Below are 15,311 nucleotides of genomic sequence, written 5' to 3' on the forward strand. Positions count from 1 at the left end.
AGGGCCAGCATACCTAGTATTTCCAGCTGATCTGTTAGTTTTGCTATTTTCATTTCCCACATAGTTTACACATCAAAGTTGCCCAAGGCCCATAAATTGTGCACCCTTCACTTCAAGCAGAAATTTCATGATGTAGTGAAACTGATATCATCTGAGTAATCTGACTAGGAAATTGATCAGGGACTAAGCAGGTGAAGCTGTCTCTCTTCCAGCAGAAGTTTGTGGTGGTAATTTTCCTTTGAAAATTTTTCCATTCTGACAAAATGTAATTTCTGAACAATGACAAAAAATTAACAAAAAATTGCAATCTCTCTATAACTGAGATGCACCTAAAACCTGCCGTATTCCTAGGCATCAATGACACAAGTTTTACAGGTTATAACATTACTTGCATAATGGTATCTGAAATTCCTGACGCAAGTTGCAGACATCTGCAAAGGCAGATATCAGCAGTTTCCTATTACTGAGAGTAGTCTGTGAGAAAAACAGGAAAATGTCAACAGGTTTCATTTTTGCAACGCAGGATGACAAGGCAATGCTTACATAGTCTATGCTAAACCTTATTTTATATAGAAATAAGTACTCCATACACTCAGTTCAAATGGTTACAAATATAGATAATACCACAACTATTTAATTATGCTGCAGTACTCGTTAAGCATATGGTCCTAAAAATACAATCCTGCTTTTAAGCATGTATGAGACAGTGTTTAAGCTAGGCAAAATCCCATGTGTTAGTAGAACTTAGCTTTAAAACAGAGGGTCAGGGCATGGTATCTTATTACTGAAGAAGTAAGTGACTGTGTATAAATATTCTTGAACTACAAGATAGGACCTGCTTACGGAGAGAACTCTGGAAGTTGGACTTCAATCACGCACTTATTCAGTCCCCCAAAAGTCTACCTTGAAGATTCCTAGCAGTACAAAAATGACTTGAGATAATTTCCAAAACATCTGAAGCTGGTAGGACTTAGTAGGCTTTGGGCCTCCTCTTTTATTAATGAGAACATTGCTAGTCATATTAATGTAATATTTAATAATATGTTGACCATTTTTTTTCACGCTGATGTTGTTAATTGTTTTCCACAGCTAAAAGCTACTGAGATTGACTGTTTTTTTAGTGATTGTCAAAATTAATGTTCTAAAATCTACACACAGATGGCTAAAATCATTGATACGGATTTTCAAAAGGGCTGAGCATCCATTGCTTTCTGTGTAGTCTGCCCTTTTATACCATAGTTATCCTTTGGATTGTGAAGATTTAGTGTAAACATCTTTGGACAACATCTGAACAGTTAAAAGTGCTGTATATTTTAATTTGGCATCTAAGTCATGTCTGTCTTAATACATATACTAAATCAAAAAGTAAACAGATTACAAACCACATTGTTTCCTTATTCCTTTCTCTTATCACAGTTTATCATGCCATTCTGAAATTACATTAAATCAGTAGATGTTGGTTCGAAAATATTACTGTCTTTACTGTTTAAGCAGGCATATAAAAGCCCAGGCATTACTTAGAAATTCGAAAGAAAAATCAAAGCAGAAATCTTGTCTTAACAGCTTTCATCAGCACCAGTAGTTTCTTTTTAAAGAAAACACTACCTTACAAGCAGAAAAAAATGGCAAATTTGAACTGGAGTTATCAAGGCAACAATGGTAAAAGCCATCTTTAATAGAAAATCAGATTTCTTTATAAAATATTGAATATTTCTTTCTTTTCCTCATAAAAATTCTTCAGAATTACATGGTTGATTAACATAAGTGTCTGTATTATGTATTCAATTGGCTCCAAGGGAAAGTGTCAGGAATTCAGTATTGGTGCAGAATTAGAAGTAGAAAACTTCAATTATTTATGTATTTTGCCTAGGACCTGACCACTGGCCAAGTTATACGCTATTGCCAACAGAGACCATCAATCTATTGGTATTGAAACCAAGGAAGTAAAAAAAGATGCATTTCTGGGGCTTTTCTGGATTACTAGGAAACTTTCCACAGGTAAAGAGAGCATCAATGTCAGACATTCATTCCACATGAATTTTGAGGATAAGGACAATCAATCAGCTTAGTAAAAGGGGGATCTAGAGAGGGGGCTGTGAGATATTTTTTATTTTCCTTCTCTTTTTCTCTAATTTATATAGAAAACAGGACTAGTTGCCTTTCAGGAGTATTTATGTAGATTAGGGTATGCTTGCTAATTTTGTTATACTAGTTGGCAGCACCCTTTGTCACAGAAGATCCAAGTGATATTCTTTAAAATTAGAACTTGTTGGCAAGTGTTTTTGTGTTAATGGCAAAAGAACTGGTAATTTCCCAGTAGGAAACCTCCAGGATAGTCACTGATTTGGGGAGGGGAAGGTAGGAGGAGAGATTCTAAAGACAGTTACTCAATTTAAAAAAAAAAAAAAGTCAACATGCAGTAGGAGACTTATACATATGCAAAAGTTACGCACAGTGTAACTCCATATGGAATCACACTGGGCTAGCTTTTTTTCCTCAGAGAGTCTTATTGCCTTGGTAGCAAAGGAGGATATTTCTTTGTGCTGATGTATAATATTGCAAATGCTCCAAGAACTCCAGGCACATATTTCTAAGCATCATGCACAATCACAGGTGCCTATCACTAAAATGGGAATCAATACACACTTATGTGCTCGTAAGCAAGGAATTAATGATAATGACCAATAAACAGTGTCAATAACATCTGAGTACCTTTGTGGCATCTCATAATCTAAATTCAGAAAACATCAATGATAATGACCAATAAACAGTGTCAATAACATCTGAGTACCTTTGTGGCATCTCATAATCTAAATTCAGAAAACATCAAGTACCTATTAACTGTTAGTTCTATGAAGAAAGAGACCTTTAAAATGCTGTCATAAATACCACAAATTTTAGCATGAAGTGAATTCCATGAGGTAGGACAATTTGTTCTGCAGTTATTAAAATCCAATTACTGTTTCTGGCAAGCTGCTGGTTTTCGGCATTATTTTTTCTTTTGTTTTCTCTCTGGAGTAAAACGTGTATTCACAAATATTTTACCTGAACTTTGTACCTGTATTGAGCAGACATGCAGATTTGCCAATACACTCATGTGTATACCTGGAATTAAAACCTTAAATACCTTTGGCTTAATTGCACAAACTGTTGTTTGTTTTCTTTTTCTCCAGATGTTTAAAAATAGTCTAGTATCAAATCACGTTAATATTTTAACATGGAGGAAACTGCTTGCATGTTATAAAATCTTTGAAATCTATAATTTGCCTGTCAGGAAGACTTAATTGATTGATATTTTTACCATACTTCATGCATTTGCTGGCAGACCTCTCAACGAAACATATAGATTGCAGCAGTTTCATTTCTATGGGGGCCAAATGGATGAGTAAGACTCAGAGCACACAGTGGATAGAAGGAAATACACCTCAGAGGCAGAGTCAATAAAAGAAAAGTTAAAGTCAGGTTTTCGAAGTCCAGTCACACATATCATCCCTAGGGGTAAAAAAAAAAAAAAAGAAAAGAAAAAAAAAGGCATATGTAGATAGCTTTTATAGTTATTTTATTTTGCAAAAGCAATACCATCTCTGTGTCTGCAAAGCTGACTCTGCAAGAGCAAATTGGGTTTTGTGCTCAGTACTTATTAATAAAAATTTAGATAATCTAAATCCATCTTTAAATATTGAAATAGGGCTGAAAGGTGCAGGTGTAAAAGTAAGTAACATCTGCTAAATGTAAACGTCAGCTGTAAAAGTACCTTCAGCTTAATACTAAATCAACTGCTTTTTAGAGAGTCTGATCACCCAGTACCCCACTACAGTAGTAGCTGGATCTCCTCAAAGCTACAAGTATGCTGATCACTGTAAGGTGGTTTTTTTCTGACTTTTCAAGAACAGAAAAAAAGGAAACCCAGAAGAAATTAATGAAGAGAAAGAAGTAAAAAAGCTGTTTAGTAAGGGCCCCAGCAAATGTCAAGTACAAGGTTCTTTTTACAAAAATTAAAAACCACCTCTAAAGTAACAGATTTTATTCATTTTCCAGTGTCTTAGTGTCCTGCTAATAGTCATCAACATGCCAACAAATAATTCATGTTCAATCCGTGTAATGTTATCTTTGGCAGCTTTTTAGATTTTAGGAACATTACAACATGACAAACTAATGGGATGGATTACACATTTTTAATTTAGGCATTAGGAACACATAGCCAGAAGTGTGTTCCTAATAGGAAATTTTCCACTGTAGAGAGTGTAAAGCTATCTCATTTGATACAGCCAAGACAAGAAAGGGGTGTCCCTTTAGAATTGCTTTCTGCTGTAAAGAGATAGTGCAATAGTGCACTTAAGCTGTGTTTAAACAGCACACGATTAAGTGTTTATTAGTTTGCTTTGAATCAATAGTTTAAAATAAGTTGAAACAGTTAAGATGGTAAGTTGAAAAGACAGCAATTCAGCTTTAAAAAATACCAGATTTTTTTAAAAAAATTATGTAAATCACAATTTTAAGATTATGTGCATTATATGAAAATTTCCATGTTCTGTTTCTCTATTTTAGGATCTCCTTCTTGCATTTTATAAGTTTTGATATTTTTTGTGACTATGTTTCTGAAACATTATGCAAATAATCCAGGACCAGACTATTGCCATAGAGTTACATAGTTGCTAAGTAATTGGTAAGCATATTCATAGATGAGAAGGCATTTTAAGAAATTCTTATGATTTCCAAGTTCTGTAAGTTTTGGATATTTATATTTCACAAAAAAATAGCTCACAATGCAATATGCAACATACTAAGCTGAACAAAAGTTCCTTAAAACCCTATTAAAGCAAATACTGTCAAATACTGGTTGAAAGATCTGTGTTGAATATAAACCATCCACAGCCATGATGTTCATGGCCATACCTTCAATCTTTTGCAGTAAATGAGACTATTGTGAATAAATATTGCATGCTGTATAACAAAGTGGTTACACTCCTCAAAATGCTAAGTAATGTATTACATTTTTAAAGGCATGGAAATAAAAGCATACACAGGAGACTGTTAGCAATAGAGTTAGAAAAAAAATGTCCCTTGTAAGCTGTGATTTTCCACATCTCTGTGTACTTACCTCTAAACTGCTTTCAGGAATATGTGCAGTTCTGCCTACCCCAAGATAAAGCCTGGGTATGAGTCCTGACAATGCCAGGGCAATTCAGCAAAACACCATAAATCTGCAGGCGTCCACAAGCATGTTCTCAGTTTCACGGTCAGACCCTAAATGTGCAGTGGCATTTCTAACTATTTCACTCTATGGCGGCATTTCTTTGTAATAGAACCAGCAAAAATGAACCTGTCAATTGCTTTTTAGTGTCATCTCATTCTCTGGAATGCAGACAAGTATTCAAATGTAGCTGAGGCTTTTAACAAACCAGATGGCTTGGCAATTGTCACTGTTGTCCTGAAGGTCAGTTACTGACATACTGAAAACACATGTCAATCTTCCCTTTCCTTACTAAAACTGCAGTCAGTGATGAGGACTAGGAAAAACACTTATTATTTGTGTAAAATTGGTGGAGATGACTGTCCCTTACCCTGATTTAGCCCGTATTTCCAACTTTGCCCATGCTGCTACATGGATGTTTTACCCAAATCCCCTTCTCATCCACAGGCCCTTGAGCAGCTGTGTTTTAAAGCATGGGTGCTAGTGAGCTTGAGGTGTTTTGCCCACCTTTGTAACAGGCAATGCTTGCACATTCTATGTTTGTTTTCCACTCCATTTACAGCAATGTAAACTTTCACAGATAGATGGTTCGAGTCCCATGTGCTATTACTGTCTATCAATCAGAAAAAAAAGCTAAATCAGAACTCCAAGAAATCTTAGATCCATACATATGACATATTTAGCCTTTCAAACGCTATTGAGGCAGGAAAAAGAATTCCTTATTATTAAGGACTTTTTTATATTAAGGAAGTATCATAAAATAATATTATATATTGTTATGTACTGCTGAAATATAATTACTCATAGTTCACATTGCAAAAAAGATACCAGCAAAACCATCTCGCTGAATACTTTCAAAGTGAATTTCAAGGCTGAGCACATATGATCAAAGCAATCATATACTTCTGAACCACAGACTATTTTCACACTACTGTTTGCATTACTTTCTAAAGCAGAAGCAAAACTTCCCATTGTTTCCTCAAAAGTTCTAAATTTTGCCTCATTCATAGTGGGTTTGCAAAGCTAAACTAATGAACATTTATAAAGCATACTCTTATTCTTGATTCTGTCAGACTAATACTATTGTTATGTATTTAGGATTTTAAAGTATTCTTTTATTTACAGCTTGGCTTATGCAATGAGAACCTGAAGGGTGTCTTGAAGGCCTTGGATTCAGTAAAGACTGAAGTAAACGTCATCATAGCCTGATCATGATAATATATAGAGTAGTTAAATTAAAAGCTACACAGTGTTTCATCTGCCTTTTTGAAGACTTCACAATAATGCAGGGTTTCAGCGGAAGGAGGCTGTTGAGATGTAGGAGCTGAAAGTATGATCCTGGACATGAGTTTATGGGATCCCATAAGATATTTTGTATTGTGGGGCTCCACCCTGTAGACGGCTATGGGCTCTTTGTGTAAGATTCCTACCTAATCCTACACTTCCATCCATCTGTCTGTCTATTTAAAATTACCCCTGGTATCCATCACCAACACAGACTTACAGTAACCAAACTCAAGTTTTTCTTAGTTAAAGGAAAGGAAAAAAGGGGAGAAATAACACCAGAACTGCACTTTTCTTAAGCTGTCTTGCTTACTTACAATGACTATACCCACCAAGCCTCTCATAAAGGCACAGGATAGGCAGAGATAGAATCTGAATATCTGAATTTTAGTGAAGTATGTTAAAAAAACAATACAGCATCTCCCACAGGATTTTAAAAAGGAGTGTAGAGTTTGACCCTGAAGATGCAAACATTATCAATGTGCATGATTTTCCCTTTAGCTTCAACAGACAGCTGAAAATTATACACAGAAGTGTTTTGCTTGTTCAGGAGCACAGAGTTCAGTATTTTGAAAACAAACAAACAAACAAACAAACCCCACAACCATTTAGTCAGTGATGACTGAACTCTTTGGTACATGATACCATTTGGTGGGGGGAAGCTGTTCTGTGTTTTGTTTTTGGAGTGACACTGCTCATTGTCAGCAGTGATAGCTTAGATGTATCTCAGCATCAAATGTATCACCAGGGCAAGAAACTCACCTCTAATACTATGAGAAAACACTGGAGTTTTGAAATTTCCTCCTCTGATTTAGCAACACACTCACTTGTAGACTGAGATGTAAATCCTATTTTACTCATGGGTTTCATTAACCCAGCGTATTTCCCACAGGGTAAACAAGTTTGCTTTTGCAATTTTCGTCCTTCAGGCCTACTGCCTAAATATTCTAAATACAGTTATTACTGGATCTACAGTGGCTCTGATTCATCCTCCCCTCCATGACAGTGTCATCTGGATTATCCTTAAAGAGCCAATTACTATCACCTCAGAGCAGGTATGGTATTACAAAGAACAAGACCCTTCTCATCTTTTAGTTTCAGGAACATTATCACTTTACATTGTGTTGCTGTATTGTTTCAGGTTTATTTGTCTCATTTGTACTGTAAAATGAGTACTACCTTTACACCACATTATTGCTGTTAATAAATTTTTATGATTCTGCCTTAGCCAGGTCAGGCTACTCACATCTTACAAAGTCTTAAGTGAATTGAAATAAGATGACTTCAGATTAGTGGAGTTGCTTCCATTGCTCTAGTAAAGGTGATTTGCTTATTTAAACTTCCTTGTGTGTCTCCTAAAGCAGAAGCCAGGCAACAAAGATGAATTCTTTCCATCTTCATTCCTACAAGACTCCCCAAAAGAAATTCATATTCTCATCAAATCTCAGCCGGAAACCTGCCTGAGCAGGGAGTTTTGTGATGTGCCACAAGACCAAACAGCTATAGTTCTCCATTCAGTGCTATTGTAGAGTGGTTAGGAGCTGTACCAATTGCTTTATTATTGCATTATTTCCTAACAATGTCTGTAGGACAAGTTAAATATCCCTCACTGGCCTTTTCAATGTAAGTATTCTTTCTGTTCTAAACTCTTACAAAATTTTCTTACACAATTCAGTTATTGCCATCTGTCCTTCCAAAGAAGTTTGAATTAATATCTTTCCAGATAAGGTTAGTTAAGTACTTCATATGAAGATCCTTAATATTTCTTATTAATTGGGCTACTCAGTGTATAGGGAACAGAAATTAAGTACAGATAGTTTAAGATAAAAAGCAACATATAAAGCAAAGTTGAATTAGTTCTAAGGCATTGGGTTTTATTTTCACAATTGGCAATAATTTTAATTTATCAAACCCCAGTTTATTTACATAGGTGATAACCAAGTGTTACCGGTATCTAAAAGTTTCTGTGATAGCTGGATATAGGAATAAATAGGATATTCAAAAAGAGTTGTTTGTTCCAGTACTTCTGTGGCAGCATAAATCCTGACACACCACTGGATTAATTCACCGTTATGAAGCTTAATTTTTTTAAAGAATAGAAAGTTACTTGGAAAGTATAATGATTTCTCACTAATATGCAGTTCAAAAGTCAAAAGCTAAATATACCCCTTCCTTCCTTCCTCCATTTAGCTGGCTTAATTCCACACGATCTGGTCTTTCGCAGAAGGGGAAGCACCTTGTCCCATACTGAGCAATCACTGGCAACCCCAACTGCTGAAAGGCAGAGTGGTGAGAGGCTAATTCCAGACAACAAAAGCAAATCTGGACCACAGTTTAGCAACGCATCCAGACAAAGACTATGGAAAAATCTATGAAAGAAATAACAACATGCATATGTCCTTAGCTGCAATATTCCTGTCCTGCCAGAAGCTGTTGCAATTCACTGTGGCATTTGGCTAATGCTTTTACTACTTTTAATCTATATCTTTTTGTGGCAGGCAACTGATCTGTTTCAATGCAAGACTTCTAACAGTGAAATGTACTTTAAATTATTTAATGAATCACATTCCTTCTGATGTACTAAGTAAACCATGGTGATAAGAAGCAAAGTTCAGAATGAAATTTATTAGTATGCAGCTTCCCACGAGAAGAGTTTATGCAACTGTATGAGCTGTCTGTTGCTTTTTGCAGTGAAATTGCTACTGTTAAAGGCAATTACTAATGCGTTGTTGTTGATTTGGCTAATAAAAATGTTTTCTTTTTCTAGTTTAGCTGATACATGCCAGATTAAAACTAAATTAATAAAGAAAGTGCTTTGACATGAAGCAGTATTGTAACAGTGCTATGCTATCAGTATTTTAAAAGAAATTATATGATAACTGCTGGTTTATTTCACTGGCAGACCTAATAAAGGATTATTAGACATATGTCCACAGGAAAGGAATGCACCTTGGTCTAGCTGTACACCTAAGTCACACTTACAGCACCAGTTTCACTCTTTCTTAAGCAGAGCAGTACTCAGCTTTGCAAATGGCACTGGCAGTGACAACTGAATAATTTAATAGCCAGCAGGGGCAAAGGTCTGAAGAAGATAAAGTCAGACTTTACAAGGATACAAACGTAAAGCATTAGAACAGAAATGGGGTTTCCGGTTGACCCCATTATGTAACTTAAATGTTATTTGACTGAAATGATGAAGTACCTTCACTAAATTACGTGACTATTATCTGTTGGGGTTTTGCAGCACATGTTGCTACAGATACAGTTTCTTCTTTAACATTTGCATGCCCTTGACTATACAGTAAAAGCAGTGCTGTAAGCATTTACAGTGCCTCACACTTCCTCTGTAAATTAAAGACATTTTTCAAATCCATATTCCCAACATACTCAAAAGCTGGATTGCTTTGTATGGAAAATGCCACCTCTGCTGCAGTGAGCTGCATTCAGTGAGACGTACTCCTAGGTTCACCTTTTCAGCTAACCAGCGTGTGTATCTAGCAACAGGATCAATAAGGCCTTGGTCTGTGACTCACCACCATAATGTAGTGGCAACAATTATCATAACAAAACATGTGAAATGAATAACCAATAACTTGCCCCAATCAGATTACCTTATACCTGCCTGGTTTATGCATCCTTGCTGTCTTTTGCCATTAGCCTGTTAAGCATGATGACAGAAGTCAAGACTAACTTACTTTGATGCAATGCATTTGTAAGAAATACAATAAAATCATACCAAGATATTTCTTTATTCCATTGCAAAACAGGTGCCACATTTACAGCTAACTTTCTGTATGAAGTAGGTTTTCAGATATCACAAGCAATTTACACCAGAAATAATGGAAAGATAATTTAGTTTTATTCTCCTGTCTTGGAATTAAGGGGAAAATGTTAATTGCAAGTACAGAAGAGTAAGCACAAACATGGCAGCTAAAATGCAATACTTCAGCTTAGTCTGAGACCTCCACCTTTATGAACAAGAATCTCCCTTTTGTCAGAAGAGCTTCTTTCCTAATAATATCAATCCCTGATGCAGAATCATTAACAAAATGGGAGATCATCCATGAGCATGGGAATGAGGACCTCAGTATTCAAAAGCAGTCTCTGCTTCTGTGCTAATTAAAAAGCAGACAAATCAACATTCAGTCAGATTTCCTGCCATCTTTATTAGTAATACCTATTCCTATTACCTTAATAAGCAAAGCCAGTAAAATGCCTCTTTCTGTTCATAAGCTTACAAAAAGAATTACAAAGAGGCCAATAATTCCCTCAGATAACTGATACCTTCTTAATGAATGATCCTGAAGCCACACCATTTGTCTCTGCCTTAGTACAAGAACTGCATCATCCCTTTAACAGCCGTGAACAGGAAAATAACCATTTTCAATCCTCTCAGTTCTCCAGAAAAGAATCTGATGGTGCCTGTGGGAAAAGTGAGAACAGAGGCACAGCTATATCACTTTGGTTTTGGAGGAGGCATCTTCCTTGTGATGGGAAAAAATTAAAATTCACAAACAGACCACAACAGACACACATTTGAGAAATGGCAACAAATCTGTTAGGCAGAACAACAGCTTCCTATACAAATCTGTTTCATTCAAAGTCTATTAAAAAAGCGCTCTAACTATTGTCCCAAGATATAATTTCCCTGATTTAGATTAGGCCTGAGCTGCAGAGCTGCGGGTTCCATCATTTAAAGACCTTTGCATGTGTGCACAAGGGTGACGGGATGTGGGCAGCTGTATCTACGGGTTTGTCTCAAGTTCATCTCCAACATAAATGATGTTACCCTGCTTCTTTCTGTGTAACTCCTTCAGAAAGTTACTTTAATAAAATACAAGTGAAAATAGCAAGTAGGAACAACTGTGAAAATCAAATGGACCTGATTACAACAGCCAAGAAAATAAATAAGCAATTCATAGGCTAGGAAATGGCAAGGCAGAGGAAATGTCTGACTTGATCAAGGAAAGGCAAGGTCATTTCATAGTATCTCTAGACTTTGCCTACCGGTGAAGGAGAGATCTCTTACCTGTATAGCAAGGAAAGAGAACAAAATACAAACAAAAAAACAAAAAGGATTTTATTTTCCGACATAAAGCTATCACTTCATTGACATCTAATGGCAGTTGCTGGCAATATAAAGGAGATGGAAGGGAAAATTTCCCAGTGCCAGTAGTTTGAATGAGTGATTTCTCAATGCCAAAGACTTGAGGAAACAAACAGAAAACCATAAATATTTTAAGGCTAATTTTAAGAATACTGCTTCTGCCTTTTACCAGAATGAATAATTTCCTCATTTGCTGCTCAGTATTTTATTTTTATATAAAAATGTTGGTATCTGTGTGCTGTGTGTCAATAGCCAAACCCCACAGTAAATCACCTTTAGTCTCAAATGACAAACAGGCAAATGCGAGATACCACAGACACAACTCATCTAGAGAACTTCTGCTAAGCTTCTTCTCATCTTGCAAAGGCTTTCAAAATACAGTAACTCTGCTAAAATAAAGTTCCCTTGCGTAGCTCCAGAGCTCTGAAAAAGTAGTTAGCATTTAGCATCTGATTAGCAGAATGGGCTCCAGGACAGGCTCCAGCAATCCCTTCCATCTTCACCTCTGTTGGGCACCTTAACTAGGACTCCTTTGTTGGGGTTATAAGAGAAAACTAGGTTGATTAATGTTCCACATTCATTTTTTCTTTATAAAATCCTTCCTAGTTCAACTTTTCCCTCAAGGGAAGAAGTGTACTGTTATAACCACAAAGGTGTCAGCTGGTAAGTGTACTTTGAGAATGCCCAGATAAACCCTGTAGATGAGAGAGATAGCATGAGCAGGCCTAGGTAATAACTCCTGATATAGCTTAGGGCTTTTACTGTAGGCTCTGTAGATCTTTTGGAAAAGGTAAGACCTCATACAACAAGTCTCACTTCTTTCACAAGACTTTCTGGGAATCCTCTGCATCTTTAATCCCATCTATAACAGGCACAGAAATGCAGGGCTCCAGTGCTGAGCAAGCCCAATGGCACAGGATGGGAAACGTGGGACTTCAAATCAGCTAGCAACAACATTGGGCAGTGGAAGAAACCACTTAATTTTTAAGTCAGTCACAGCAAACCATTTAGAAAACTTCCAGATGTAATACCACATCCTGAAACTTTAAGAATTGTTTTTCAAACAAAACTGCTTGTCAATATCAACACATTATCTAGCTATTCTGAATTTCTTGATTACGTTATTTACCACAGAAAAGAAAAGAAAAAGAAATGCTAAAAAAATCCCACCAGGGTTAATGGTATACTGCTGCCTATGCTATGGTAATGCATTATAGCTTCTTTGCATGCCTTATTCAAGTTTTTCTGCATGAGCACAGAGCTCACATAAAATGCATTTATTTTTTGACCACTTAAGCCATTAAGTCTTTTGCAATGCACTGAGGTAACCAAGAGATCACACCATAAAAACTTTAAAATCAACAAACATTTTTGCCACAAATTTCACCATAGCGTAGCTAGAACCAGCTCAGCCTAAATAGTGTATGCATAGGAAATATACACCAATGGGATTGTTCATGCCAGTACAGTATACTGTGACTGATTTCTTTAAGAGCTATCCATTGCAGCCAAGTCCACCAAAGGCGTAAGGTTCCTCTCAGAAGGGTGACAACAAGGCAGCTGCTCCCCTGAGGGACAAGGTGCCCTTTGTCCCCAAGGCATCCCGGTTGCTTCCAGCAGATGACCAAAACACAGCGCTGCCGTGGGGCGCTGGCCTGCTGGGATCCAGGGAGCCTGGGTGGATGCAGGACCAAGCTGTGCCATTTTGGGAGTGGTAACAGCAGCAGCACTTTCTGTTACTGCCGCCTGAAACGAGCACTTCCCTCACCACCAAACTATTGCCACCTGATCATCCCCTTTTAGATATCCATTACGTTCGCTTCCTATTTTGTATGTGGAGAGCTACTGCTCACATTTGGATAAATCTGTGAAATCCAGAGGTTGTAATATCTTGTCCCTGGTATTTGCTGTATTGGGCAATGTGTAGCCTCTACTTTATTTTCTTATAAATATACACACACAGAGTTCAGGGTGGAAATTTAAAAGCGAGCTGGCAAAGACCCAAGCTTCCCTCTCTTTTCCCATCCCAGAGGGGTTTCAGCTTCATTCTTCGCATACCCTTGGAACAGCATTTACCCCTCCTCAGGACACCCCTGAGCTTAAATCCAGCCTGCCCAAGCAAGAGAAACCTGAGGATGGCTGAGGGGTGGCTGAGCATGTCGCATGCCCGGGTCTTGGTGTATGTGGCGGGCGGGATGACGGCTGCCAGAGCCGTGCTCAGTAACCAGATATGGTGGGGCGGGGGGCAGCGCATCTGCCGACACGCCGCCGCAGAGCACGGCCCGCTGCAGCGCCTGGCTGCAGCTGCACCCCAAATTCAGCCCCGGCCAGGGCTGCTGGCCGGGGGGCTCACCCGCCGCAGGGCTCACCCCCACACAGGCAAGCATGGCCTTCATCAGCGTAGCATAAGGCAGTTTCTCAAGCAGTGTGTTTGATCTTTTGGTCACAAAAACATCAGACCCGCGCAGGAATCCTGGCAGCGTGAGGACATGCTTTTTTGAGACACCATATATTTGATTTGTGGTGATGATGTAGCTGCCCTTATCCTCGCTGAGATCTTTAGCAAACCGCCTGTTGACTGAAGTCGAACAGGACAAAGCAGTGAATGAGCCTGAAAGACTGGAAAAAAATAGAGTCTGTCATGACAAAATCTAATGCAATAAAACCTCATCTCTACTGGGATGTTCCGTTACCAGAGCAATGTCATAATATGAGCCAACATAAAAGACCAAGTCATGCACTGCCAATACTTTTATAAATGTTACCTCTGAACATACCCGTTCCTGCCCTGCTGTAAACTCGCTCCTTCTGGAGGGGTGTTAATCAAGAGAAAGTGGAAGGCCGGGGCAATCTGGTCATCTGGGCCACCCCTTGAAACCAGACTGCTTCCTCATGATAAGGAGACACTAACCCCTGGCACAGCAACAACCTGCTGTCAGGAAACGTTTAGATTTACCCTTGAAAAATGTGTCAGGACAGATTTGGTAGTAGTGGCACAAAAAGCTGTCAGCAACTGACAACACCTCTGTCTTATCAGGAGGTTCCCCATGAGGTAAAGCAAGGAGGGGGACATCCACAGCTGCTTCTGTGCAAGCAATTAGGCTTCCCTGCAGTCCTCTGAGGGTGGCCAGATCTGCACGTCTTCCTCCTCTGTCCCTCACCAAACTGTGCACTCTTCCACTGATTCGCACTGTTGTGAAGCGTGGCCTAGTATCTTTTCACAGATCCTTGTTTCTTAATTATCTTCATGGAACCGTACAAGCCTTTTTCGCAATGGCAACATACTTTGGAGGCATGGTCCAATGGAGCCATTGTGTCTGTGAAAATGTATATATGCAAGAGGAATGCCTGTAAAGGTCACACTCCAACTTCAGAGTGGCTTCATTCCTTGAACAAGTCCTGTAGGATTAACATTAGGCAGCATTTTCCAAGGCTGCCGGCTAACTATGTTGCGTGTTGCATTTCCATTACATATCCCACAGCAAAGTTTGTAACATGGATTCTTTCGTTATAGGGACAAAGGAGAGAAAAGCTCCAGGGGAAGCCTCCAGACAGCTTTAGACAATTATTGCAAAGGAAAGCTCTGCCAAGACCTACAGAACTGTTTCTCATCTCACTTGTATCCTGCTTCTGGCCTCCATGGTTTTCCTGGTATGAACATTGCTGACCTTTCCTGTCATCCTTTAGCCCTCCTTCCAAGTATTTGTTGTATGCTTATTTCTTTCT

At 38.2% G+C, this 15,311-nt stretch overlaps 1 long non-coding RNA gene across 1 annotated transcript; it reads left to right on the forward strand.

The window, feature by feature from the left end:
- The first annotated feature begins 678 nt into the window (after window positions 1-678).
- LOC130146779 (uncharacterized) lies at window positions 679-6,374 on the forward strand. The gene is made up of 3 exons (XR_008821010.1): window positions 679-963; window positions 1,871-1,998; window positions 6,320-6,374. It is a non-coding gene; the product is annotated as an uncharacterized LOC130146779 (long non-coding RNA).
- The last annotated feature ends 8,937 nt before the right edge of the window (window positions 6,375-15,311 follow it).

The sequence above is a fragment of the Falco biarmicus genome, chromosome 3 (assembly GCF_023638135.1).
Source record: "Falco biarmicus isolate bFalBia1 chromosome 3, bFalBia1.pri, whole genome shotgun sequence".
Classification (NCBI taxonomy): Eukaryota; Metazoa; Chordata; class Aves; order Falconiformes; family Falconidae; genus Falco; species Falco biarmicus.